The sequence below is a fragment of the Procambarus clarkii genome, chromosome 94 (genome assembly GCF_040958095.1).
Source record: "Procambarus clarkii isolate CNS0578487 chromosome 94, FALCON_Pclarkii_2.0, whole genome shotgun sequence".
NCBI classification, from domain to species: Eukaryota; Metazoa; Arthropoda; class Malacostraca; order Decapoda; family Cambaridae; genus Procambarus; species Procambarus clarkii.
In genome coordinates, this window is record NC_091243.1 from 168,427 (window position 1) to 195,966 (window position 27,540).

The 27,540-nt window shown below is 40.1% G+C and overlaps 2 long non-coding RNA genes across 2 annotated transcripts in view; both read right to left on the reverse strand.

Moving 5' to 3' along the window:
- Positions 1 to 27,540, reverse strand: part of LOC138359925 (uncharacterized) — a 386,355-nt gene that overhangs the window by 100,062 nt on the left and 258,753 nt on the right. The gene's annotated exons all lie outside the window — the stretch shown is intronic.
- LOC123747192 (uncharacterized) lies at positions 14,753 to 19,493 on the reverse strand. The gene is made up of 5 exons (XR_006771649.2): positions 19,356 to 19,493; positions 17,321 to 17,577; positions 16,772 to 16,856; positions 15,651 to 15,751; positions 14,753 to 15,048 (listed from the first exon to the last, which is right to left on the reverse strand). It is a non-coding gene; the product is annotated as an uncharacterized lncRNA (long non-coding RNA).

A 27,540-nucleotide genomic window follows, 5' to 3' on the forward strand; every position in this document is an offset into this window, starting at 1 on the left:
TTACGACTTATTATACCCAACATTTGCCAAGTACTGAAAGCGCCAATACGTCACATTTTGCACAACCTCCCCTGCAGTTTTCAAAATATCCAAAACATCCTAATTTCGAGGCCTGAGCCATATTTTGGAGCCAAATTCACGCTCTCTGCACGTATTCGCAGTTTGAAATTACGACTTTTTATACCCAACATATGCCAAGTACTGAAAGCGGCATTTGGTCACATTTGTCCTAAACCTCCCTGCAGTTTTCAAAATATCCCAAATATCCCAATTTCGAGGCCTGAGCCATATTTTGGAGCCAAATTCTGGCTCTCTGCACGTATTCGCAGTTTGATATTACGACTTTTTATACCCAACATATGCCAAGTACTGAAAGCGGCAATAAGTACAATTTTACACAAACTCCCCTGCAGTTTACAAAATATCCAAAACATCCCAATTTCGAGGCCTGAGCCATATTTTGGAGCCAAATTCAGGCTCTCTGCGCGTATCCGCACTTTGAAATTACACCTTATTATACCCAACATATGCAAAGTACTGAAAGCGGCAATAAGTCACATTTTACACAACCTCCCCTGCAGTTTTCAAAATATCCAAAACATCCCAATTTTGAGGCCTGAGCCATATTTTAGAGCCAAATTCAGGCTCTTTGCACGTATTCGCAGTTTGAAGTTACGACTTTTTATACCCAACATATGCCAAGTACTGAAAGCAGCATTTGGTCACATTTGTCCCAAACCTCCCTGCAGTTTTCAAAATATCCCAAACATCCCAATTTCGATGACTGAGCCATATTTTGGATCCAAATTCTGGCTCTCTGTACTTATTCGAAGTTTGAAATTACGACTTTTTATACCCAACATATGCCAAGTACTGAATGCGGCAATGAGTCAAATTTTGAACAAACTCCCCTGCTTTTTTCAAAATATCCCAAACATTCCAATTTCGAGGCCTGAGCCATATTTAGGAGCCAAATTCAGGCTCTCTGCACGTATTCGTAGTTTGAAATTACGACTTTTTATACGGAACATATGCCAAGTACTGAAAGCGGCTCTTGGTCATATATGTCCCAATCCCACTGCAGTTTTCAAAATATCCCAAACATCCCAATTACGAGGCCTGAACCAAATTCTTGCTCTATGCACGTATACGCAGTTTGAAATTACGACTTTTTATACCCAACATATACCAAGTACTGAAAGCGGCGTTTGGTCACATTTGTCCTAAACCTCCCTCCAGTTTTCAAAATATCCCAAACATCCCAATTTCGAGGCCTGAGCCATATTTTGGAGCCAAATTCTGGCTCTATGCACGTATTCGCAGTTTGATATTACGACTTTTTATACCCAACATATGCCAAGTCCTGAAAGCGGCAGTAAATCACATTTTCCACAAACTCCCCTGCAGTTTTCGAAATATCCCAAATATCCCAATTTCGAGGCCTGAGCCATATTTTGGAGCCAAATTCTGGCTCTCTGCACGTATTCGCAGTTTGAAATTACGACTTTTTATACCCAACATATGCCATGTCCTGAAAGCGGCAGTGAGTCACATTTTGCACAAACTCCCCTGCAGTTTTCAAAATATCCAAAATATCCCAATTTCGAGGCCTGAGCCTTGTTTCGGATCTCTGCACGTATTCGCAGTTTGAAATTACGACATTTTATACCCAACTTATGCCAAGTACTGAAAGCGGCGTTTGGTCACATTTGTCCCAAACCTCCCCTGCAGTTTTCAAAATATCCTAAATATCCCAATTTCGAGGCCTGAGCCATATTTTGGAGAAAAATTCTGGCTCTCTGCACGTATTCGCAGTTTGAAATTACGACTTTTTATACGGAACATATGCAAAGTACTGAAAGCGGCGTTTGGTCACATTTGTCCCAAACCTCCCTGCAGTTTTCAAAATATCCCAAACATCCCAATTTCGAGGCCTGGGCCATATTTTGGAGCCAAATTGTGGCTCTCTGCATGTATTCGCAGTTTGAAATTGCGACTTTTTTATACCCAACATATGCCAAGTACTATAAGCGGCGTAAGGTAATATTTGTCCCAAACATCCCTGTAGTTTTCAAAATATCCCAAACTTCCCAATTTCGAGGCCAGAGCCATATTTTAGAGCCAAATTCTAGCTCTCTGCACGTATTCGCAGTTTGATATTACGACTTTTTATACCCAACATATGCCAAGTCCTGAAAGCGGCAGTGAGTCACAATTTGCACAAACTCCCCTGCAGTTTCGAAATATTCCAAATATCCCAATTTCGAGGCCTGAACCAAATTTTGGAGCCAAATTCTGGCTCTCTGCACGTATTCGCAGTTTGAAATTGTGACTTTTTTATACCCAACATATGCAAAGTACTGAAAGCGGCGTTTGGTCACATTTGTCCCAATCCCCTTTGCAGTTTTCAAAATATCCCAAACATCTCAATATCGAGGCCTGAGCCATATTTTGCAGCCAAATTCTGGCTCTCTGCACGTATTCGCAGTTTGAAATTACGACTTATTATACCCAACATTTGCCAAGTACTGAAAGCGCCAATACGTCACATTTTGCACAACCTCCCCTGCAGTTTTCAAAATATCCAAAACATCCTAATTTCGAGGCCTGAGCCATATTTTGGAGCCAAATTCACGCTCTCTGCACGTATTCGCAGTTTGAAATTACGACTTTTTATACCCAACATATGCCAAGTACTGAAAGCGGCATTTGGTCACATTTGTCCTAAACCTCCCTGCAGTTTTCAAAATATCCCAAATATCCCAATTTCGAGGCCTGAGCCATATTTTGGAGCCAAATTCTGGCTCTCTGCACGTATTCGCAGTTTGATATTACGACTTTTTATACCCAACATATGCCAAGTACTGAAAGCGGCAATAAGTACAATTTTACACAAACTCCCCTGCAGTTTACAAAATATCCAAAACATCCCAATTTCGAGGCCTGAGCCATATTTTGGAGCCAAATTCAGGCTCTCTGCGCGTATTCGCACTTTGAAATTACGGCTTATTATACCCAGCATATGCCAAGTACTGAAAGCGGCAATAAGTCACATTTTACACAACCTCCCCTGCAGTTTTCAAAATATCCAAAACATCCCAATTTTGAGGCCTGAGCCATATTTTAGAGCCAAATTCAGGCTCTTTGCACGTATTCGCAGTTTGAAGTTACGACTTTTTATACCCAACATATGCCAAGTACTGAAAGCAGCATTTGGTCACATTTGTCCCAAACCTCCCTGCAGTTTTCAAAATATCCCAAACATCCCAATTTCGATGACTGAGCCAAATTTTGGATCCAAATTCTGGCTCTCTGTACTTATTCGAAGTTTGAAATTACGACTTTTTATACCCAACATATGCCAAGTACTGAATGCGGCAATGAGTCAAATTTTGAACAAACTCCCCTGCTTTTTTCAAAATATCCCAAACATTCCAATTTCGAGGCCTGAGCCATATTTAGGAGCCAAATTCAGGCTCTCTGCACGTATTCGTAGTTTGAAATTACGACTTTTTATACGGAACATATGCCAAGTACTGAAAGCGGCTCTTGGTCATATATGTCCCAATCCCACTGCAGTTTTCAAAATATCCCAAACATCCCAATTACGAGGCCTGAACCAAATTCTTGCTCTATGCACGTATACGCAGTTTGAAATTACGACTTTTTATACCCAACATATACCAAGTACTGAAAGCGGCGTTTGGTCACATTTGTCCTAAACCTCCCTCCAGTTTTCAAAATATCCCAAACATCCCAATTTCGAGGCCTGAGCCATATTTTGGAGCCAAATTCTGGCTCTATGCACGTATTCGCAGTTTGATATTACGACTTTTTATACCCAACATATGCCAAGTCCTGAAAGCGGCAGTAAATCACATTTTCCACAAACTTCCCTGCAGTTTTCGAAATATCCCAAATATCCCAATTTCGAGGCCTGAGCCATATTTTGGAGCCAAATTCTGGCTCTCTGCACGTATTCGCAGTTTGAAATTACGAGTTTTTATACCCAACATATGCCATGTCCTGAAAGCGGCAGTGAGTCACATTTTGCACAAACTCCCCTGCAGTTTTCAAAATATCCAAAATATCCCAATTTCGAGGCCTGAGCCTTGTTTCGGATCTCTGCACGTATTCGCAGTTTGAAATTACGACTTTTTATACCCAACTCATGCCAAGTACTGAAAGCGGCGTTTGGTCACATTTGTCCCAAACCTCCCCTGCAGTTTTCAAAATATCCTAAATATCCCAATTTCGAGGCCTGAGCCATATTTTGGAGAAAAATTCTGGCTCTCTGCACGTATTCGCAGTTTGAAATTACGACTTTTTATACGGAACATATGCAAAGTACTGAAAGCGGCGTTTGGTCACATTTGTCCCAAACCTCCCTGCAGTTTTCAAAATATCCCAAATATCCCAATTTCGAGGCCTGGGCCATATTTTGGAGCCAAATTGTGGCTCTCTGCATGTATTCGCAGTTTGAAATTGCGACTTTTTTATACCCAACATATGCCAAGTACTATAAGCGGCGTTAGGTAATATTTGTCCCAAACATCCCTGTAGTTTTCAAAATATCCCAAACATCCCAATTTCGAGGCCAGAGCCATATTTTAGAGCCAAATTCTAGCTCTCTGCACGTATTCGCAGTTTGATATTACGACTTTTTATACCCAACATATGCCAAGTCCTGAAAGCGGCAGTGAGTCACAATTTGCACAAACTCCCCTGCAGTTTCGAAATATTCCAAATATCCCAATTTCGAGGCCTGAACCAAATTTTGGAGCCAAATTCTGGCTCTCTGCACGTATTCGCAGTTTGAAATTGTGACTTTTTTATACCCAACATATGCCAAGTACTGAAAGCGGCGTTTGGTCACATTTGTCCCAATCCCCTTTGCAGTTTTCAAAATATCCCAAACATCTCAATATCGAGGCCTGAGCCATATTTTGCAGCCAAATTCTGGCTCTCTGCACGTATTCGCAGTTTGAAATTACGACTTATTATACCCAACATTTGCCAAGTACTGAAAGCGCCAATACATCACATTTTGCACAACCTCCCCTGCAGTTTTCAAAATATCCAAAACATCCTAATTTCGAGGCCTGAGCCATATTTTGGAGCCAAATTCACGCTCTCTGCACGTATTCGCAGTTTGAAATTACGACTTTTTATACCCAACATATGCCAAGTACTGAAAGCGGCATTTGGTCACATTTGTCCCAAACCTCCCTGCAGTTTTCAAAATATCCCAAATATCCCAATTTCAAGGCCTGAGCCATATTTTGGAGCCAAATTCTGGCTCTCTGCACGTATTCGCAGTTTGATATTACGACTTTTTATACCCAACATATGCCAAGTACTGAAAGCGGCAATAAGTACAATTTTACACAAACTCCCCTGCAGTTTACAAAATATCCAAAACATCCCAATTTCGAGGCCTGAGCCATATTTTGGAGCCAAATTCAGGCTCTCTGCGCGTATTCGCACTTTGAAATTACGGCTTATTATACCCAGCATATGCCAAGTACTGAAAGCGGCAATAAGTCACATTTTACACAACCTCCCCTGCAGTTTTCAAAATATCCAAAACATCCCAATTTTGAGGCCTGAGCCATATTTTAGAGCCAAATTCAGGCTCTTTGCACGTATTCGCAGTTTGAAGTTACGACTTTTTATACCCAACATATGCCAAGTACTGAAAGCAGCATTTGGTCACATTTGTCCCAAACCTCCCTGCAGTTTTCAAAATATCCCAAACATCCCAATTTCGATGACTGAGCCATATTTTGGATCCAAATTCTGGCTCTCTGTACTTATTCGAAGTTTGAAATTACGACTTTTTATACCCAACATATGCCAAGTACTGAATGCGGCAATGAGTCAAATTTTGAACAAACTCCCCTGCTTTTTTCAAAATAACCCAAACATTCCAATTTCGAGGCCTGAGCCATATTTTGGAGCCAAATTCAGGCTCTCTGCACGTATTCATAGTTTGAAATTACGACTTTTTATACCCAACATATGCGAAGTCCTGAAAGCGGCAGTGAGTCACATTTTGCACAAACTCCCCTGCAGTTTTCGAAATATCCCAAATATCCCAATTTCGAGGCGTCAGCAATATTTTGGTGCCAAATTCTGGCTCTCTGCACGTATTCGCAGTTTGAAATTGCGACTTTTTTCCACCCAACATATGTAAAGTAGTGAAAGCAGCGTTTGGACACATTTGTCCCAATCCCCCCTGCAGTTTTCAAAATAACCAAAACATCCCAATTTCGAGGCCTGAGCCATATTTTGGAGCCAAATTCAGGCTCTCTGCACGTATTCGCAGTTTGAAATTACGACTTTTTATACGGAACATATGCCAAGTACTGAAAGTGGTAATGAGTCACATTTTGCACAAACTCCCCTGCAGTTTTCAAAATATCCCAAACTTCCCAATTTCGAGACCTGAGCCATATTTTAGAGCCAAATTCTGGCTCTCTGCACCTATGCGCAGTTTTAAATTACGACTTATTATACCCAACCTATGCCAAGTCCTAAAAGCGGCAGTGAGTCACATTTTGCACAAACTCCCCTGCAGTTTTCAAAATATCCCAAATATCCAAATTTCGAGGCCCTGAGCTATATTTTGGAGCCAAATTCTGGCTCTCTGCACGTATTCGCAGTTTGAAATTACGACTACTTTATACCCAACATATGAGAAGTACTGAAAGCGGCGTTTAGTCACATTTGTCCCAAACCTCCCTGCAGTTTTCAAAATATCCCAAACATCCCAATATCGGGGCCTGAGCCATATTTTCGAGCCAAATTCTTGCTCTCTGCACGTATTCGCAGTTTGAAATTACGACTTTTTTATACCCAACATATGCAAAGTTCTGAAAGTGGCGTTTGGTCATATGTGTCCCAAACCCCTCTTACAGTTTTCAAAATATCCCAAACATCCCAATTTCGAGGCCTGAGCCATATTTTGGAGCCAAATTTTGGCTCTCAGCACGTATTCGCAGTTTGATATTATGACTTTTTATACCCAACATATGCCATGTCCTGAAAGCGGCAGTGAGTCAGAATTTGCACAAACTCCCCTGCAGTTTTCAAAATATCCCAAACATCCCAATTTCGAGGCCTGAGCCATATTTTGGAGCCAAACTCTGGCTCTCTGCACGTATTTGCAGTTTGAAATTACGACTTTTTATACCTAACATATGCCAAGTACTGAAAGCGGCGTTTGGTCACATTTGTCCCAAACCTCCCTGCAGTTTTCAAAATATCCCAAATATCCCAATTTCGAGGCCTGAGCCATATTTTGGAGACAAATTCTGGCTTTATGCACGTATTCTCAGTTTGAAATTACGACTTTTTATACCCAACATATGCCAAGTACTGAAAGCGCCAATACGTCACATTTTGCACAACCTCCCCTGCAGTTTTCAAAATATCCAAAACATCCTAATTTCGAGGCCTGAGCCATATTTTGGAGCCAAATTCACGCTCTCTGCACGTATTCGCAGTTTGAAATTACGACTTTTTATACCCAACATATGCCAAGTACTGAAAGCGGCATTTGGTCACATTTGTCCCAAACCTCCCTGCAGTTTTCAAAATATCCCAAATATCCCAATTTCGAGGCCTGAGCCATATTTTGGAGCCAAATTCTGGCTCTCTGCACGTATTCGCAGTTTGATATTGCGACTTTTTATACCCAACATATGCCAAGTACTGAAAGCGGCAATAAGTACAATTTTACACAAACTCCCATGCAGTTTACAAAATATCCAAAACATCCCAATTTCGAGGCCTGAGCCATATTTTGGAGCCAAATTCAGGCTCTCTGCGCATATTCGCACTTTGAAATTACGGCTTATTATACCCAACATATGCCAAGTACTGAAAGCGGCAATAAGTCACATTTTACACAACCTCCCCTGCAGTTTTCAAAATATCCAAAACATCCCAATTTTGAGGCCTGAGCCATATTTTAGAGCCAAATTCAGGCTCTTTGCACGTATTCGCAGTTTGAAGTTACGACTTTTTATACTCAACATATGCCAAGTACTGAAAGCAGCATTTGGTCACATTTGTCCCAAACCTCCCTGCAGTTTTCAAAATATCCCAAACATCCCAATTTCGATGACTGAGCCATATTTTGGATCCAAATTCTGGCTCTCTGTACTTATTCGAAGTTTGAAATTACGACTTTTTATACCCAACATATGCCAAGTACTGAATGCGGCAATGAGTCAAATTTTGAACAAACTCCCCTGCTTTTTTCAAAATATCCCAAACATTCCAATTTCGAGGCCTGAGCCATATTTAGGAGCCAAATTCAGGCTCTCTGCACGTATTCGTACTTTGAAATTACGACTTTTTATACGGAACATATGCCAAGTACTGAAAGCGGCTCTTGGTCATATATGTCCCAATCCCACTGAAGTTTTCAAAATATCCCAAACATCCCAATTACGAGGCCTGAACCAAATTCTTGCTCTATGCACGTATACGCAGTTTGAAATTACGACTTTTTATACCCAACATATACCAAGTACTGAAAGCGGCGTTTGGTCACATTTGTCCTAAACCTCCCTCCAGTTTTCAAAATATCCCAAACATCCCAATTTCGAGGCCTGAGCCATATTTTGGAGCCAAATTCTGGCTCTATGCACGTATTCGCAGTTTCATATTACGACTTTTTATACCCAACATATGCCAAGTCCTGAAAGCGGCAGTAAATCACATTTTCCACAAACTCCCCTGCAGTTTTCGAAATATCCCAAATATCCCAATTTCGAGGCCTGAGCCATATTTTGGAGCCAAATTCTGGCTCTCTGCACGTATTCGCAGTTTGAAATTACGACTTTTTATACCCAACATATGCCATGTCCTGAAAGCGGCAGTGAGTCACATTTTGCACAAACTCCCCTGCAGTTTTCAAAATATCCCAAACATCCCAATTTCGAAGCCTGAGCCATATTTTGGAGCCAAACTCTGGCTCTCTGCACGTATTTGCAGTTTGAAATTACGACTTTTTATACCTAACATATGCCAAGTACTGAAAGCGGCGTTTGGTCACATTTGTCCCAAACCTCCCTGCAGTTTTCAAAATATCCCAAATATCCCAATTTCGAGGCCTGAGCCATATTTGGAGACAAATTCTGGCTTTATGCACGTATTCGCAGTTTGATATTATGACTTTTTATACCCAACATATGCCATGTCCTGAAAGCGGCAGTGAGTCAGAATTTGCACAAACTCCCCTGCAGTTTTCAAAATATCCCAAACATCCCAATTTCGAGGCCTGAGCCATATTTTGGAGCCAAACTCTGGCTCTCTGCACGTATTTGCAGTTTGAAATTACGACTTTTTATACCTAACATATGCCAAGTACTGAAAGCGGCGTTTGGTCACATTTGTCCCAAACCTCCCTGCAGTTTTCAAAATATCCCAAATATCCCAATTTCGAGGCCTGAGCCATATTTTGGAGACAAATTCTGGCTTTATGCACGTATTCTCAGTTTGAAATTACGACTTTTTTATACCCAACATATGCCAAGTACTGAAAGCGCCAATACGTCACATTTTGCACAACCTCCCCTGCAGTTTTCAAAATATCCAAAACATCCTAATATCGAGGCCTGAGCCATATTTTGGAGCCAAATTCACGCTCTCTGCACGTATTCGCAGTTTGAAATTACGACTTTTTATACCCAACATATGCCAAGTACTGAAAGCGGCATTTGGTCACATTTGTCCCAAACCTCCCTGCAGTTTTCAAAATATCACAAATATCCCAATTTCGAGGCCTGAGCCATATTTTGGAGCCAAATTCTGGCTCTCTGCACGTATTCGCAGTTTGATATTGCGACTTTTTATACCCAACATATGCCAAGTACTGAAAGCGGCAATAAGTCACATTTTACACAACCTCACCTGCAGTTTTCAAAATATCCAAAACATCCCAATTTTGAGGCTTGAGCCATATTTTAGAGCCAAATTCAGGCTCTTTGCACGTATTCGCAGTTTGAAGTTACGACTTTTTATACTCAACATATGCCAAGTACTGAAAGCAGCATTTGGTCACATTTGTCCCAAACCTCCCTGCAGTTTTCAAAATATCCCAAACATCCCAATTTCGATGACTGAGCCATATTTTGGATCCAAATTCTGGCTCTCTGTACTTATTCGAAGTTTGAAATTACGACTTTTTATACCCAACATATGCCAAGTACTGAATGCGGCAATGAGTCAAATTTTGAACAAACTCCCCTGCTTTTTTCAAAATATCCCAAACATTCCAATTTCGAGGCCTGAGCCATATTTAGGAGCCAAATTCAGGCTCTCTGCACGTATTCGTAGTTTGAAATTACGACTTTTTATACGGAACATATGCCAAGTACTGAAAGCGGCTCTTGGTCATATATGTCCCAATCCCACTGCAGTTTTCAAAATATCCCAAACATCCCAATTTCGAGGCCTGAGCCATATTTTGGAGCCAAATTCTGGCTCTATGCACGTATTCGCAGTTTGATATTACGACTTTTTATACCCAACATATGCCAAGTCCTGAAAACGGCAGTAAATCACATTTTCCACAAACTCCCCTGCAGTTTTCGAAATATCCCAAACATCCCAATTTCGAGGCATGAGCCATATTTTGGAGCCAAATTCTGGCTCTATGCACGTATTCGCAGTCTGATATTACGACTTTTTATACCCAACATATGCCAAGTCCTGAAAACGGCAGTAAATCACATTTTCCACAAACTCCCCTGCAGTTTTCAAAATATCCAAAATATCCCAATTTCGAGGCCTGAGCCTTGTTTCGGATCTCTGCACGTATTCGCAGTTTGAAATTACGACTTTTTATACCCAACTTATGCCAAGTACTGAAAGCGGCGTTTGGTCACATTTGTCCCAAACCTCCCTGCAGTTTTCAAAATATCCCAAACATCCCAATTTCGAGGCCTGGGCCATATTTTGGAGCCAAATTGTGGCTCTCTGCATGTATTCGCAGTTTGAAATTCCGACTTTTTTATACCCAACATATGCCAAGTACTATAAGGGGCGTTAGGTAATATTTGTCCCAAACATCCCTGTAGTTTTCAAAATATCCCAAACTTCCCAATTTCGAGGCCAGAGCCATATTTTAGAGCCAAATTCTAGCTCTCTGCACGTATTCGCAGTTTGATATTACGACTTTTTATACCAACATACGCTAAGTCCTGAAAGCGGCAGTGAGTCACAATTTGCACAAACTCCCCTGCAGTTTCGAAATATTCCAAATATCCCAATTTCGAGGCCTGAACCAAATTTTGGAGCCAAATTCTGGCTCTCTGCACGTATTCGCAGTTTGAAATTGTGACTTTTTTATACCCAACATATGCCAAGTACTGAAAGCGGCGTTTGGTCACATTTGTCCCAATCCCCTTTGCAGTTTTCAAAATATCTAAAACATCTCAATATCGAGGCCTGAGCCATATTTTGCAGCCAAATTCTGGCTCTCTGCACGTATTCGCAGTTTGAAATTACGACTTATTATACCCAACATTTGCCAAGTACTGAAAGCGCCAATACGTCACATTTTGCACAACCTCCCCTACAGTTTTCAAAATATCCAAAACATCCTAATTTCGAGGCTTGAGCCATATTTTGGAGCCAAATTCACGCTCTCTGCACGTATTCGCAGTTTAAAATTACGACTTTTTATACCCAACATATGCCAAGTACTGAAAGCGGCATTTGGTCACATTTGTCCCAAACCTCCCTGCAGTTTTCAAAATATCCCAAATATCCCAATTTCGAGGCCTGAGCCTTATTTTGGAGCCAAATTCTGGCTCTCTGCACGTATTCGCAGTTTGATATTACGACTTTTTATACCCAACATATGCCAAGTACTGAAAGCGGCAATAAGTCACATTTTACACAACCTCCCCTGCAGTTTACAAAATATCCAAAACATCCCAATTTCGAGGCCTGAGCCATATTTTGGAGCCAAATTCAGGCTCTCTGCGCGTATTCGCACTTTGAAATTACGGCTTATTATACCCAACATATGCCAAGTACTGAAAGCGGCAATAAGTCACATTTTACACAACCTCCCCTGCAGTTTTCAAAATATCCAAAACATCCCAATTTTGAGGCCTGAGCCATATTTTAGAGCCAAATTCAGGCTCTTTGCACGTATTCGCAGTTTGAAGTTACGACTTTTTATACCCAACATATGCCAAGTACTGAAAGCAGCATTTGGTCACATTTGTCCCAAACCTCCCTGCAGTTTTCAAAATATCCCAAACATCCCAATTTCGATGACTGAGCCATATTTTGGATCCAAATTCTGGCTCTCTGTACTTATTCGAAGTTTGAAATTACGACTTTTTATACCCAACATATGCCAAGTACTGAATGCGGCAATGAGTCAAATTTTGAACAAACTCCCCTGCTTTTTTCAAAATATCCCAAACATTCCAATTTCGAGGCCTGAGCCATATTTTGGAGCCAAATTCAGGCTCTCTGCACGTATTCGCAGTTTGAAATTACGACTTTTTATACCCAACATATGCGAAGTCCTGAATGCGGCAGTGAGTCACATTTTGCACAAACTCCCCTGCAGTTTTCGAAATATCCCAAATATCCCAATTTCGAGGCGTCAGCTATATTTTGGAGCCAAATTCTGGCTCTCTGCACGTATTCGCAGTTTGAAATTGCGACTTTTTTCTACCCAACATATGTAAAGTAGTGAAAGCAGCGTTTGGACACATTTGTCCCAATCCCCCCTGCAGTTTTCAAAATAACCAAAACATCCCAATTTCGAGGCCTGAGCCATATTTTGGAGCCAAATTCAGGCTCTCTGCACGTATTCGCTGTTTGAAATTACGACTTTTTATACGGAACATATGCCAAGTACTGAAAGCGGCTCTGGGTCATATATGTCCCAATCCCACTGCAGTTTTCAAAATATCCCAAACATCCCAATTACGGGGCCTGAACCAAATTCTGGCTCTATGCACGTATACGCAGTTTGAAATTACGACTTTTTATACCCAACATATACCAAGTACTGAAAGCGGCATTTGGTCACATTTGTCCTAAACCTCCCTCCAGTTTTCAAAATATCCCAAACATCCCAATTTCGAGGCCTGAGCCATATTTTGGAGCCAAATTCTGGCTCTATGCACGTATTCGCAGTTTGATATTACGACTTTTTATACCCAACATATGCCAAGTCCTGAAAGTGGCAGTAAATCACATTTTCCACAAACTCCCCTGCAGTTTTCGAAATATCCCAAATATCCCAATTTCGAGGCCTGAGCCATATTTTGGAGCCAAATTCTGGCTCTCTGCACGTATTCGCAGTTTGAAATTACGACTTATTATACGCAACATATGCCAAGTACTGAAAGCGGTAATGAGTCACATTTTGCACAAACTCCCCTGCAGTTTTCAAAATATCCCAAACTTCCCAATTTCGAGACCTGAGCCATATTTTAGAGCCAAATTCTGGCTCTCTGCACGTATGCGCAGTTTTAAATTACGACTTATTATACCCAACCTATGCCAAGTCCTAAAAGCGGCAGTGAGTCACATTTTGCACAAACTCCCCTGCAGTTTTCAAAATATCCCAAATATCCAAATTTCGAGGCCCTGAGCTATATTTTGGAGCCAAATTCTGGCTCTCTGCACGTATTCGCAGTTTGAAATTACGACTACTTTATACCCAACATATGAGAAGTACTGAAAGCGGCGTTTAGTCACATTTGTCCCAAACCTCCCTGCAGTTTTCAAAATATCCCAAACATCCCAATATCGGGGCCTGAGCCATATTTTCGAGCCAAATTCTTGCTCTCTGCACGTATTCGCAGTTTGAAATTACGACTTTTTTATACCCAACATATGCAAAGTACTGAAAGCGGCGTTTGGTCATATTTGTCCCAAACCCCTCTTACAGTTTTCAAAATATCCCAAACATCCCAATTTCGAGGCCTGAGCCATATTTTGGAGCAAAATTTTGGCTCTCAGCACGTATTCGCAGTTTGATATTATGACTTTTTATACCCAACATATGCCATGTCCTGAAAGCGGCAGTGAGTCAGAATTTGCACAAACTCCCCTGCAGTTTTCAAAATATCCCAAACATCCCAATTTCGAGGCCTGAGCCATATTTTGGAGCCAAACTCTGGCTCTCTGCACGTATTTGCAGTTTGAAATTACGACTTTTTATACCTAACATATGCCAAGTACTGAAAGCGGCGTTTGGTCACATTTGTCCCAAACCTCCCTGCAGTTTTCAAAATATCCCAAATATCCCAATTTCGAGGCCTGAGCCGTATTTTGGAGACAAATTCTGGCTTTATGCACGTATTCTCAGTTTGAAATTACGACTTTTTATACCCAACATATGCCAAGTCCTGAAAGCGGCAGTGAGTCACATTTTGCCCAAACTCCCCTGCAGTTTTCGAAATATCACAAATATCCCAATTTCGAGGCCTGAGCAATATTTTGGAGCCAAATTCTGGCTATCTGCACGTATTCACAGTTTGATATTACGAATTTTTATTCCCAACATATGCCAAGTACTGAAAGCGGCGTTTGGTCACATTTGTCCCAAACCTCCCTGCAGTTTTCAAAATATCCCAAACATCCTAATTTCGAGGCCTGAGCCATATTTTGGAGCCAAATTCTGGCTCTCTGCATGTATTCGCAGTTTGAAATTACAACTTTTCATACCCAACATATGCCAAGTACTGAAAGCTACAGCCAAGTTGGGAAAAAAACTGCCTTGCATCACCTTGTTGCTCAAACAAGGTAAACTGCCCAGAACACCAATATATTTATAATCTAGTAACAAGTAAATTTGTAGTCAAGACACAGATGGTGCCAAGAACCTTATTAAACATTCCAAAACACTGAAAAAGCTCGTTTCAATAAAATTAGAGAAACTACTCTAAAACACCACAATATCACTATTTACAATAAGTGACTTCAACTAACCCAGAGTTTTTAATAAAATTTAATTTCAATACATTGCAACAGCCATTTCAGATAATGCGTCTCCACCTGTCAAGAGAAAATAAATACATATTAGTATACTTTGTTACTATTAAGCTTAAAAATTGAGAACTTTGGTACTTTAATATTCATAAAGTGCTCTCAGTATAACAAGTCGCATTAGAAAGTTTATGAAACTTACAATAACATTTGCACACCAAACCAATAGATACAAATTAAAATAATTACATAATAAATTTGACCATGCAAGGGAAAGTTTCAAGAATCTAGTAACATTGCACTGATCAATGTCACATTTACCATTAATCTCACCCCCTTGGTCTGACATTTAACATCTGACGGCCATTATGGTGTGTGCAACGAACATTTTAACAACCATTTAATTTTTATTATGCAACATACTAGCTAAAAAAATTACTGAACTACCAGTAAGGACAAGTTATGAACTGCCTTAGCTACCTCATCCCTTGTTGGATTTTACCTCAATAAATTTATTTCAATGAATTGATTTTCCTCAGCCAATGGATCACCTAAGACTTGTGTACTTCATTGACAATAGAGTATGATTACTACAGAGACTATTGAGCCTGTATATCGAGTAGAGATTAATCATTACAGTGGCCAGTTTTCCATAAGTAAAATAAGATTACCTCTTAAAATAACAGCAGCCTACAGCTTGGGGGTTACATCAAGAAGAGCAATTTGAACGTTTGTCTTTACTACTCCAACAGGTATGGCCACAATCAACTTTCTGGAAATATTCACTCAAATTTTTAACAAAATTGTGGACCATAATTATTAAACTGCAGTACCACATTCATTGTGCATCAATGTTAATTGATAATTATACAATTTAGTAGAATCAATTTTGTTGTCTATGCCAAGATACTAGATTATAAACCTAATCATTGTCATGCCCTTTAAGACTGACAATACGTTAATGCTAAATTACAATAGGCACAACTTACAACCTTTAAAGTATTTTGACAAGGAAATATCTATGGGTTTGACAACTCTCCCAAGGGAGATACAAGCCTATGCTACACTTTAATTTCATTTTCTTTTAAATAAAAGTTATATTACCTAATTATTTACAACTTTCCAAGACCGAAGCTGGAAGATTCACCTCATGCTGTCAATCTTAGGAAACAGGTGCAAAGACTCGCAATATAAAAAGTAGCATTGGCATAATTAATAAAACTACATTTCACAATAGTAAAGACTGACTGACTACACAAATCTCCCTGGAACTACCAAACTGATTAATTTTATCTAAATTTAATGGAACAATTGCCTACTTTTGTAAGTACACTTTGCTCTGGTTATTTTTTGGTATCTAAAGTAGGATTCGGTCACCATTTCCATTAAATATTTAAAGTGTTGGTTCCCCCAAAATTATATAAACAAGGCTATCATGCAAATTTACTTTGCAAATTAAGCTCCTAATATAGGAGCTCCAGCAACTCTGGATACATGGATTTTTTTAAAGCTTTCCAAACCTACCACACTACTGGTAAGTTAAAGCACATTTAATAACTTACAATGGATAAAAATCAATAGTTTAAAAATAGTGAAAAGGTCTTACAATTTACTAAACGTCGCAGAAACATATATTCTATTTTTTGGGCTGACTTAAGGATGTTAATTCATGTTAAAGTGAAGGGTATGAAGCCCATACAAAAATGGTCATCAACACATGTAACTTGAAGACAAGCTAATTTAAAACTAAAGCTTAACATGTGCAGCATAATATAAATGCTAAAAATATTACCTTGCCGTAGATCACGAGGAGGACTAAGTCACAATCACCAATCAAAATTGCACGAGTGGTAGCTTCAGTGAGAACAACCAACACCCTGAAAATAAAAGTTTACACTTTAGAAAGCAGTTATACAACACTCATTCGCTCAACTAATCATACCAAGGCATGGACACTTTACCGATTTTATCTGCTTTAGAGGATATTTAATACCAGCCAATAAGTCATTCTTTATGAAACTGCTATTAATAAAAACGGTACATTGCAAGTCAGACAGGATGGTACCAATTTCTTCACACTGAAAATCTATAAGTTTGCAAAACTGTCAAGAACAATAAGTTAAGTGCAACATTAAAATGGTTTAAAGTGAGACTACAATGCAGAACAAAACTAGAGATGCTTATCCCCCACCCACAGTTACAATCCAATGGAACAGTCCCACTAAAGCCACGAGTGCCAAGCTTTGCTGCCGTTTAAGATAAAGCTTTACAAAATAAGGAAATGGAAAAGAGGGGGTACCCGAGAAACTGCCAAGGGGGGGAGGGGTCAGATTATCTGTACCTTTTACAGTTTAGTGTAGACTTTTCCTCCCCACAGGATCTGGGTCTTGTCCACTCCAACGTCGGCCAGAGTTGGTGCCGGCTGCTGTTTAGAATGGGTGCCATCTCATGTTATACATTACTTCAGGAAACTAGTGCCTCACTCTTCGCCATAGGGTACATCAGCTCAGGACATCACTAACATGTTAGGAGGCAGTCAAAGACTAGCCAGTCAACAACTTGGGCTGGAGAGCTGTAGCAGCCGAAACAATTTACCACCTGCAAATACAATTTAATTTAATTTAACACTTTCGCGCTATCCGGACTCATCGGCGCGTCCCGTTTCGTCTAACGTTAAAATCAGCTTTTCGAAAATCTGGCACTTTAACAGAATTTTCTCTTACAGGTCTATTCCATTCTATGCTAAATCTGACTTCTCTGATCACTGTTCCCTAGCTCACTCCCTATTTCGATGTCATTAATTTGTGTTTCCCTGTTAGTTAACACTAAATCTAAAATATTTTCCCGCGTTGGTTCCTTAATGTGTTGCGTAAGAAAACAATCTTCAATTAATTCTAGAAAATCTTCTGCTTCACTATTCCGTTTTGTTCAACCAGTTTATTCCACTAAAGTTAAAGTCACCTATGACAAATACTATTAGATCTAGATGCTCTAGATATTTCATTCCATAGATGCTTTGCTTCCATTCTGTCTAAATTTGGTGGCCTATATATAACTCCTATTATAATATTTGCTTTATTTTAATTCTATCCAAATAGTTTCTGTGTGTGGCTCAGTTTTTATTCCCTCTTTGAGACTACATTTCAAGTTGTCCCCAACATACATGGCTACTCCCCCTCGTCTAATGTATCTGATATAGTTTAAATCCATTTATTTTATGTTCAGCTAATAGTCCTCCATTTTCTACATTCATCCATGTTTCGGCATGTGCAATATTCTTTTTTTCTGTGCAGACAAGAGCATTTAATTCGTTAATTTTATTTCTTAGACTTCTCAGTGTCACTCAAGCACTTAGATCTGGGTCATTGGCCTCCCAGGCAGCTGTTGTTGGCTGCATGTGGCACCGGCCTGGGGGGGGGGGGTGGAGGGAACGTATGTTTATTTATTTATTTTATTTATTTAAATACAAGAAGGTGCATTGGGTTGTGAGAGTACATAACATTGTTCTTACATTCTTGTAAAGCCACTAAGACGCATAGTGTTTCGGGCAGGTCCTTAAGCTAACATAAGGTAAGATTTTAATAGGTATATTGTAGCAAAATTTGAGTTCAACATAATAACTGATGGTACTGATTACTCTGGTGAAGTTGAATGTCGTAAGTACTAATACTGGGCGAGTGGGTAGCACAAGATACAGTGTGAGTGAAGCACAATGAGGTGAAACTATCAAACTGTGTGTGTGTGTGTGTGTGTGTGTGTGTGTGTGTGTGTGTGTGTGTGTGTGTGTGTGTGTGTGTGTGTGTGTGTGTGTGTGTGTGTGTGTTTGTGTGTGTGTGTGTGTGTGTGTGTGTGTGTGTGTGTGTGTGTGTGTGTGTGTGTGTGTGTGTGTGTGTGTGTGTGTGTGTGTGTGTGTGTGTGTGTGTACTAACCTAGTTGTACTTGCGGGGGTTGTGGTCCCGCCTCTCAACCGTCAATCTACTAGTGTACAGATTGCTGAGCTTCTCGAGCTCTATCATATCTACATTTGAAACTGTGTATGGAGTCAGCCTCCACCACATCACTTCCTAGTGCATTCCATTTACTAACTACTCTTTCACTGAAAAAGTTCTTTCTGATGTGTCTGTGGCTCATTTGGGTACTGAGCTTCCACCTGTGTCCCCTTGTGCGTGTGCCACCCGTGTTAAATAACCCATCCTTGTCTACCCTGTCAATTTCCTTGAGGACTTTGGTGTACTCACCTAATTGTGCTTGCGGGGGTTGAGCTTTGGCTGTTTGGTGTGTAAGCTGTGTGGTGACGGCGGTCACTTGGCCTGGCAGTGTAAGTTGTTTCTCCCACCTAATTACCAAGTGTGTACGGTACATGGCACAATACATACCACCTTGGTGGACGCAGGTGCTTCCGTGTCCATCCTGAGCCACAGTGTGTTAGGGTCAGATGTCAGGCTTATACCTAACAACAGGAGATTTACAGCGGTTGCATCCGCGCCCAGGATGCAACCCCACAACAAGCTGACCATCTCCTGAGTACCTATATTTACTGTTAGGTGAACAGGCGCATTCGGTGATAGGCACCCACCCATTTCGGTCTGGCAAAGGATTCGAACCCAGAATTCTCGAATGTGAGTCGAGAACGAACTCGACTGTACTACCGGGATCAGCCCGTCCTCCAAACAAAGACCCAAAAGTGATTCCATGCACCCGCCAAACCCCCTGTTTATGAATGAAAAACGGTTTACACACAACCCGTCCTCGACTCAAGTCCATTACATCCAGAGGTCGACCCCACAGACGCATTCATAAATTTTAACATGCTGTTCATTCAGAACAAGAATTTTCTCAAATATAAATTAATATTAAAATATATTAGCATATTGTGCATATATAGGCATAGGTTAGGTTAGGTTAGGTGTTTAGGTTCGGTTGGTGATTATTTGCATATGTAGTACGTGGGTGAAGCATTTATAGCGATGTGGTTCGAACAAAACTCGTCAGTAAAGCACTTGTTCCGGAAGTGTTCGAACGAAATCAGTTGTGAGTCGTGTGTAAACCGTTTTTCATTCATAAACAGGGGGTTTGGCGGGTGCATGGAATCACTTTTGGATCTTTGTTTGGAGGACGGGATGTAACACACGACTCACAACTGATTTCGTTCGAACACTTCCGGAACAAGTGCCTCACTGACGAATTTTGTTCGAACCACAACGCTGTAAATGCTTCACCCACGTACTACAAATACAAATAATCGCCAACAAAACCTAAACACCTAATCTAACCTATGCCTATATATACACAATCTGCTAATATATTATAATATTAATTTATATTTGATTAGATTCCCCATTTGAGTGAACAGCATGTACAAATTTATGAATGCGTCTGTGGGGTCGACCGCTGGATGTAATGGACTTGAGTAGAGGACGGGTTGGGATACTAGGTAATAGTGTATTCTCTTCCCCGGTGATGGGGGTACATTACCTGCAGCTTGTGTACCCCATTCCCCGGGCATACCATCTACCGGTACCCTGGTTCTGGTGGTACTCTGTTGTGCCCCTTGCAGGCGAGTACCGTGGTGGAGCAGGAGATAAACTGTGTCCACGTGTTCCTTGACTGTTGTAGCCTGCCCGCTGCCCACGGCTACTCTTGCGGGCAAGACTGCTTCCAGCTCTAGTTTTCAGCCACCACTGGTGCCCTAGAAGTACCCCCTGCCTGTGTCCCAGGTGGTGCCGGCTGGCTCCCATGACTGGCGACACTAGAGTTCACTGACATCTAGCGTCTCAGATGCCGTTGCCCAGTTTGCTTCCACACAGAGACCCATACATACTCATCCATGCTTATATAAACACTTCCGTTGCCGTACTCTGACGTCGTCCATTTGGTCCGGGAGACATCTCCCGTCACGCAGGGTGCAGTCGCACCTCCACAGTATCATCTATTGATACTGGTAATGGCTCAAAAGGGCCACCACTTACGAGCTATTTATGCCCGTGCCACCTTTTGGGTGGCTTCATTTTCATCTTAACACATTCACAAGGGAGACATCTCCCGTCACGCAGGGTGCACTCGCACCTCCACAGATCTCCAGTATCAGCTCTTGATACTGGTAATGGCTCAAAAGGGCCACCACTTACGGGCTATTTATGCCCGTGCCTCATCTTCATCTTAACACATTCATAAGGGAGACATCTCCCGTCATGCAGGGTGCATTCGCACCTCCACAGATCTCCAGTATCAGCTCTTGATACTGGTAATGGCTTAAAAGGGCCACCACTTACGGGCTATTCATGCCCGTGCCACCTTTTGGGTGGCTTAATCTTCATCAATCATCAATCAATCGTACTCTGAGAAATTATTCACATCTAAAATTTGGGTCACAACAAGGGTCATGTTGTGCGACATCATTACACGCAACGAGTACAGCAACTCAACAATGCTAGTAGACGGGGATATAAAGAACTAGACCACACTTCTCTATCCTCCACAGATCTCCAGTATCAAGAGTTGATACTGGTAATGGCTCAAAAGGGCCACCACTTACGGGTTATTCATGCTCGTGCCACCTTTTGGGTGGCTTAATCTTCATCAATCAATCACTTTTCCATAGTTACGGGCTATTAATGCCCGTGCCACCTCTTGGGTGGCTTAATCTTCATCAGTCTTTATCCCATTATGTGCCTCTGTAACCCTTTTTACTACCGCCCACAAGATGGGTATGGGGTGCATAATAAATGAACTAAACTTAAGAAAAACTATAGGTATAAGTCGAGACCCCTAATTCAACCTACGCTTGGGGGTCAAATCACCATACTTGAGGGTCAAATTAGCATACTCGAGGGGTACTGTGTTTAGATTAACATTTTAGTCTATAAACCCATTTAGTGGGTTACTAGGGCCAAGAATTGGCCATGAGGGTAAAGACGTCACGATCCCACTGGCGTCGAGTGCCCAATTGTATTTGGACAAACTCATTTAAGCTTTAATCCCCTTGATAAGTATATTATTGTTATTATTATTAATTATGGTTAGAATACCACTGTTTAGGTCTCAAGTTTTGCGGAGGATGAGATGAAGATTAAACATTAAAAGAAGATTAGTAATGGTTTAGTGAGAGTATATGGCAAGTGTATTGGCCGTAGGGTTGCCAGATTGGGCTACAAGTAGCGAATTGGGCTACTTTTGAGAGCCCCGCGCTTCCAAAATTTTCATTTCGCTACTTGCGAGTTTTTGGGTTAGTTTAAAAGCAATATGGGCTACTTTGGACTATTAATATTAAGACTCTCAATGATGATTATTTATGCTTTAATAATATAATGTGTACAAATCACAGCCGCGTCCAACAGCCTGATTGACTTACCCGACTGGTCCCAGACCGGCCCCCTGGGGACATTGATCCTAGGAACCTTCGAAAGAAAAAGTAACCGCAAGGCAAGGTAATCCTCCCCAAGGGCAATAGATTTCCCAACCTTAATTGTTATTAATACTTCATCCCAAAAGCTACACCTGGTTCCACAGATCTTCATTAAGGGGAGAAGGTTATCTAGAAATTTACAGATTGATAAATGATGGGAAAGATCCCTTACAGTTAATACCAGTCCGTCTAATTACCACAGGCTACACAAGCTTCACAAAGCTTCAGAAAGCTTATGTTAGTAATGAATAAATATGATATATTTACTCATGTTGGTGCTGAATGTACAACACGAGAAAACATAATTTTAATCTGAAAAAGTATATTTTTATTAAGAAATTAGACGAAAATAAAGAGCTGGTGACGCCAAATAAAGTCGACGATCCAAGCGTCGGTTAGGTTAGGTTTGGTTTGTTTAAGTTAGGTTAGTTTAGGTTAGGTCAGCCTAACCTAACATATCATATTTATTCATTACTAACGTATTGCCAGGAAGCTTTCTGAAGCTTTGTGAAGCTTGTGTAGCTTGTGGTAATTAGACGGACCCGTTAATACCTTTGTCAGGAAGACGATGGTTGGCAAGGAGCGGTAGTGTAAAGCGGCTGTTAGATTAGAGGGATTCTTTAACAACTTATTTCCAAATAGCTTTTTCCTCTTGTGATAAATATGTTGCAAGGCAACTATTTTCAATGTACGCTGATCCCTCCAATAAGCTATATTTCACATGTCTCAAACCAATGCTAAATGATTGGATGAACTGAATGATTGGATTTGAAAGGATAAACTGACTTTCTAAAAAAGTCAGTTTATCCTTTAAGTTTATGAGTTAGTATAAATGGAATTAGAGTTAGTATAAATGGAATCAAGTCAGAGTGGGAAAATGTTGTAAGTGGAGTGCCTCAAGGCTCTGTCCTGGGACCTCTGTTGTTTATAATATATATAAATGATTTAGATTCAGGTTTGAGTAGCAACATTTGCAAATTTGCCGATGATACGAAAATCGGTAGGGAAATTAATTCGGAGGAGGACTCACTATCACTTCAAGTTGATCTAGATAGGGTTTTGAAATGGTCAAAGGATTGGCAGATGCAGTTTAATGCTGATAAATGTAAAGTTCTGAGGTTAGGTAATGATGATAGAGTTACAAGATACGAGCTAGATGGTGTTGTGATTGCGAAGTCGGATTGCGAAAGGGATCTGGGAGTTATGATTAGTAAGAAATTAAAACAAAAGGATCAATGCATAAATGTTCGTAATAAGGCAAATCGGACACTTGGATTTATTAATCGCAGCGTTAGTAACAAGACACCTGGTGTGGTTCTCAAGCTATATCTTGCTCTAGTTAGGCCCCATTTAGATTATGCAGTTCAGTTTTGGTCGCCATATTATAGAATGGATATAAATTCACTTGAACGTGTCCAGCGTAGGATGACTAAGTTAATTCCCCAAATTAGAAATCTTTCATATGAAGAAAGATTAACAAAGCTTAAGTTGCATTCACTGGAAAGGCGAAGAGTTAGGGGTGACATGATAGAGGTTTACAAGTGGATGAATGGACATAACCGGGGGGATATTAATAGGGTATTAAAAGTATCAACACAGGACAGAACACGAAACAATGGATATAAATTGGATAAGTTTAGATTTAGGAAAGACTTGGGTAAATACTGGTTCAGTAACAGGGTTGTTGATTTGTGGAACCAATTGCCACGTAACATTGTGGAGGTGGGGTCCCTCGATTGTTTCAAGCACGGGTTGGACAAGTATATGAGTGGGATTGGGTGGTTATAGAATAGGAGCTGCCTCGTATGGGCCAATAGGCCTTCTGCAGTTACCTTTGTTCTTATGTTCTTATGTTATGTTAAAAGATGAAGCAGATCAGTGTAGCCTTTACACTGTCTTAGAAAACTTCACTCTTGGAATACTCAGTTGTGTGTCTATGTAAAAATAAAAATAAAATAAAATAAAATAAAATAAAATAAAATGTTTATTTAGGTAAGGTACATACATACAATAAATTTTTACAAAGATTGGTTGACTTATAGGTAGAGCTAGTACATACAATGCCTAAAGCTACTATTACGCAAAGCGTTTCGGGCATGATAAACTTAAATGACAAGCTTTATACTAATTGAGCATAATGAGTAGAATGAAAACAAGAAATGAAAATATAGCTGAAAAAGCAGCACAAATACAATTATGTCGACAAACAGCGCTCTTTAAAAAAAAAAAACAGACATTGGTTGACAATAGAGGGGTAAGGAAGGTTACAGGGAATTTATTTGGTATAGCTTCGTTTTTATCTTAAACTGGTTGAGAGAGGAACAGTCTTTAACATGGTTGGGAAGGTCATTCCACATTCTGGGCCCCTTGATTTGTAGAGCATTTCTAGTTTGATTAAGTCGTACTCTAGGAATATCAAAACTGTATTTATTTCTGGTGTGGTGCTCATGGGTTCTGTTACAACCTTCTATGAAGCTTTTGAGATCAGGATTGGCATTACAGTTTAGTGTTTTATATATGTATAATATACATGAGAGAATGTGCAGTGGCTTAATGTCTAACATATTCAGAGATTTGAGTAGGGGTACCGTATTACCGTACCATATGTATTAACACTCCCTTTCTTCCAAGAAAGGGAGTGGGAAATGAATGGATATCGAGGGCACTTGGTGTCAATTGCCGGCTGGAAAGATATTGCAAATCAAATGCAATATCTTTCATAGACAACTGGGAACACTTCTATGGAAGAAATGAAATGTATGCTCGTGATGGGGTGCATCTATCGAGAGCTGGGGTTGTTGCTGTTGCGAACTCGTTGGAAGAAGTGGTTAGAGGTGTTTGTTTGGGTTTAAACTGTTAGTAGATAGAGGTATGGGAATTGATTTGGAGGAAGGAGGTAATAAAAGTATGTGTTTGTGGGAGAAAGGAATTGGCAAAACGATCAGGGAAAGAGAAGGGCCTCAAAATAACAATTCACTTAGGGTATATTACACTAACAGTAGAAGTCTAAGAAATAAAACTAACGAATTAAATGCTCTTGTCTGCACAGAAAAAATAGATATTATTGCACTTACCGAAACGTGGATGAATGTAGAAAATAGAGAACTATTAGCTGAATATCAAATATATGGATTTAAACTATTTCACACAGATAGATATATTAGACGAGGAGGGGGAGTAGCCATATATGTTAGGGACAATTTGAAATGTAGTCTCAAAGAGGGAATCAAAACAGAGCCACACACAGAAACTATTTGGATAGAATTAAACGAAAAAGCTAATAATATTATAATAGGAGTAATATATAGGCCACCAAATTTAGACAGAATGGAAGCAAAGCACCTATGGGATGAAATATCTAGAGCATCTAGATCTAACAGTATTTATGTCATGGGTGACTTTAATTTTAGCGGAATAAACTGGTTGAACAAAACAGGGAATAGTGAAGCAGAAGATTTTCTAGAATTAATTGACGATTGCTTTCTTACGCAACACATTAAGGAACCAACACGGGAAAATAATATTTTAGATTTAGTGTTAACTAACAGGGAAACGCAAATTAATGACATCGAAATAGGGAGTGAGCTAGGGAACAGTGATCACAAAGAAATCAGATTTAGCATAGAATGGAATAGACCAGTAGGAGAAAATTCTGTTAAAGTGCCAGATTTTCGAAAAGCTGATTTTAATAGCCTAAGAAATTGTTTGGGTCAAATTGATTGGAAAGTCTTGGGTATGGGGTGTGGGCCGGTCTTGGAGCGAGACATGAACCCAGCGATAGGTGACTTAAATGGGGATTTCGATGTGGATTCAATATATAACTTATTTAAGAATATTCTAAACAAAGCACAGGAACGTAGTATACCATACAAATTGAATAGATCGAATACTAATGACCCAAAGTGGATAACAAAGAATTTGAAGAACCTTATAGGTAAAAAGAGAGCTTGGTACAAAAGGATTAAAAATGGGGAGGTCACTTTAGAACAGGAATTCGTACAACTGGTTAGAAATGTTAAAAAAGAGATAAGGAAAGCAAAAAGAAACTATGAAGTTCGCATAGCAGGGCAAGCAAAGACAAATCCTAAAGGGTTTTTTCAGTTATATCGTACTAAGATTTGGGAAAGGATAGGTCCATTAAAAACTGAGACAGGTCAAATAACAGATAGTGATGAAGAGATGAGTAGTATTTTTAATAAATATTTTGTATCTGTATTTACTAAAGAGGAACTTAACAATATGCCTTCAGCCGAACAAGTCTATGTGGGTGGGGACGAGGACAGGTTGACGAGTTTAACAGTTACCAGGGAGGATGTTCTTAAACAAATAGTAAAACTCAAACCAAACAAATCCCCAGGGCCGGATGAAGTGTTTGCCAGGGTGCTTAAAGAATGCAAAGAGGAGCTTTGTGACCCACTGTCAACCATATTTAATAAATCAATAGAGTCAGGCAGAGTGCCAGAGTTTTGGAAAGTTGCTAATGTGATACCAGTTTTTAAGAAAGGAGATAGATCACTTGCGTCTAACTATCGACCAATTAGCCTAACGTCTATTGTGGGAAAGTTACTCGAATCTATAATAGCAAATAAAATTCGTCTTCATCTTGAAAAACATAAATTAATAATTGAGTCGCAATATGGTTTTATAAATGGCCGTTCATGTTTAACAAATTTGTTATCTTTTTATTCTAGCATTGTTGAGGCAGTTGATAGTGGTAAGGATTGCGATGTTGTATACCTTGACTTTAGCAAAGCTTTTGATACAGTGCCACATGAAAGACTGATTAAAAAGGTAGAGTCTCATGGTATTGGGGGTGCTATATTAAGCTGGATTAGGGCATGGCTATACCAAAGGAAACAGAGAGTTAGTATAAATGGAATCAAGTCAGAGTGGGAAAATGTTGTAAGTGGAGTGCCTCAAGGCTCTGTCCTGGGACCTCTGTTGTTTATAATATATATAAATGATTTAGATTCAGGTTTGAGTAGCAACATGTGAAGGTCAGGTGAAGTCACAGTGAGAGGTTGTGTTAACCGGAGCTCCTGAGTGTTGTTATATTATCATAGCAATATGGAAGTTGTAGTGAAGGACCTGGTGACTCTAGTGGGAGCCCTGAGGACAGAGTTGGACTCTCTGCGGGAGGAGGTGCGTCAGCTTAA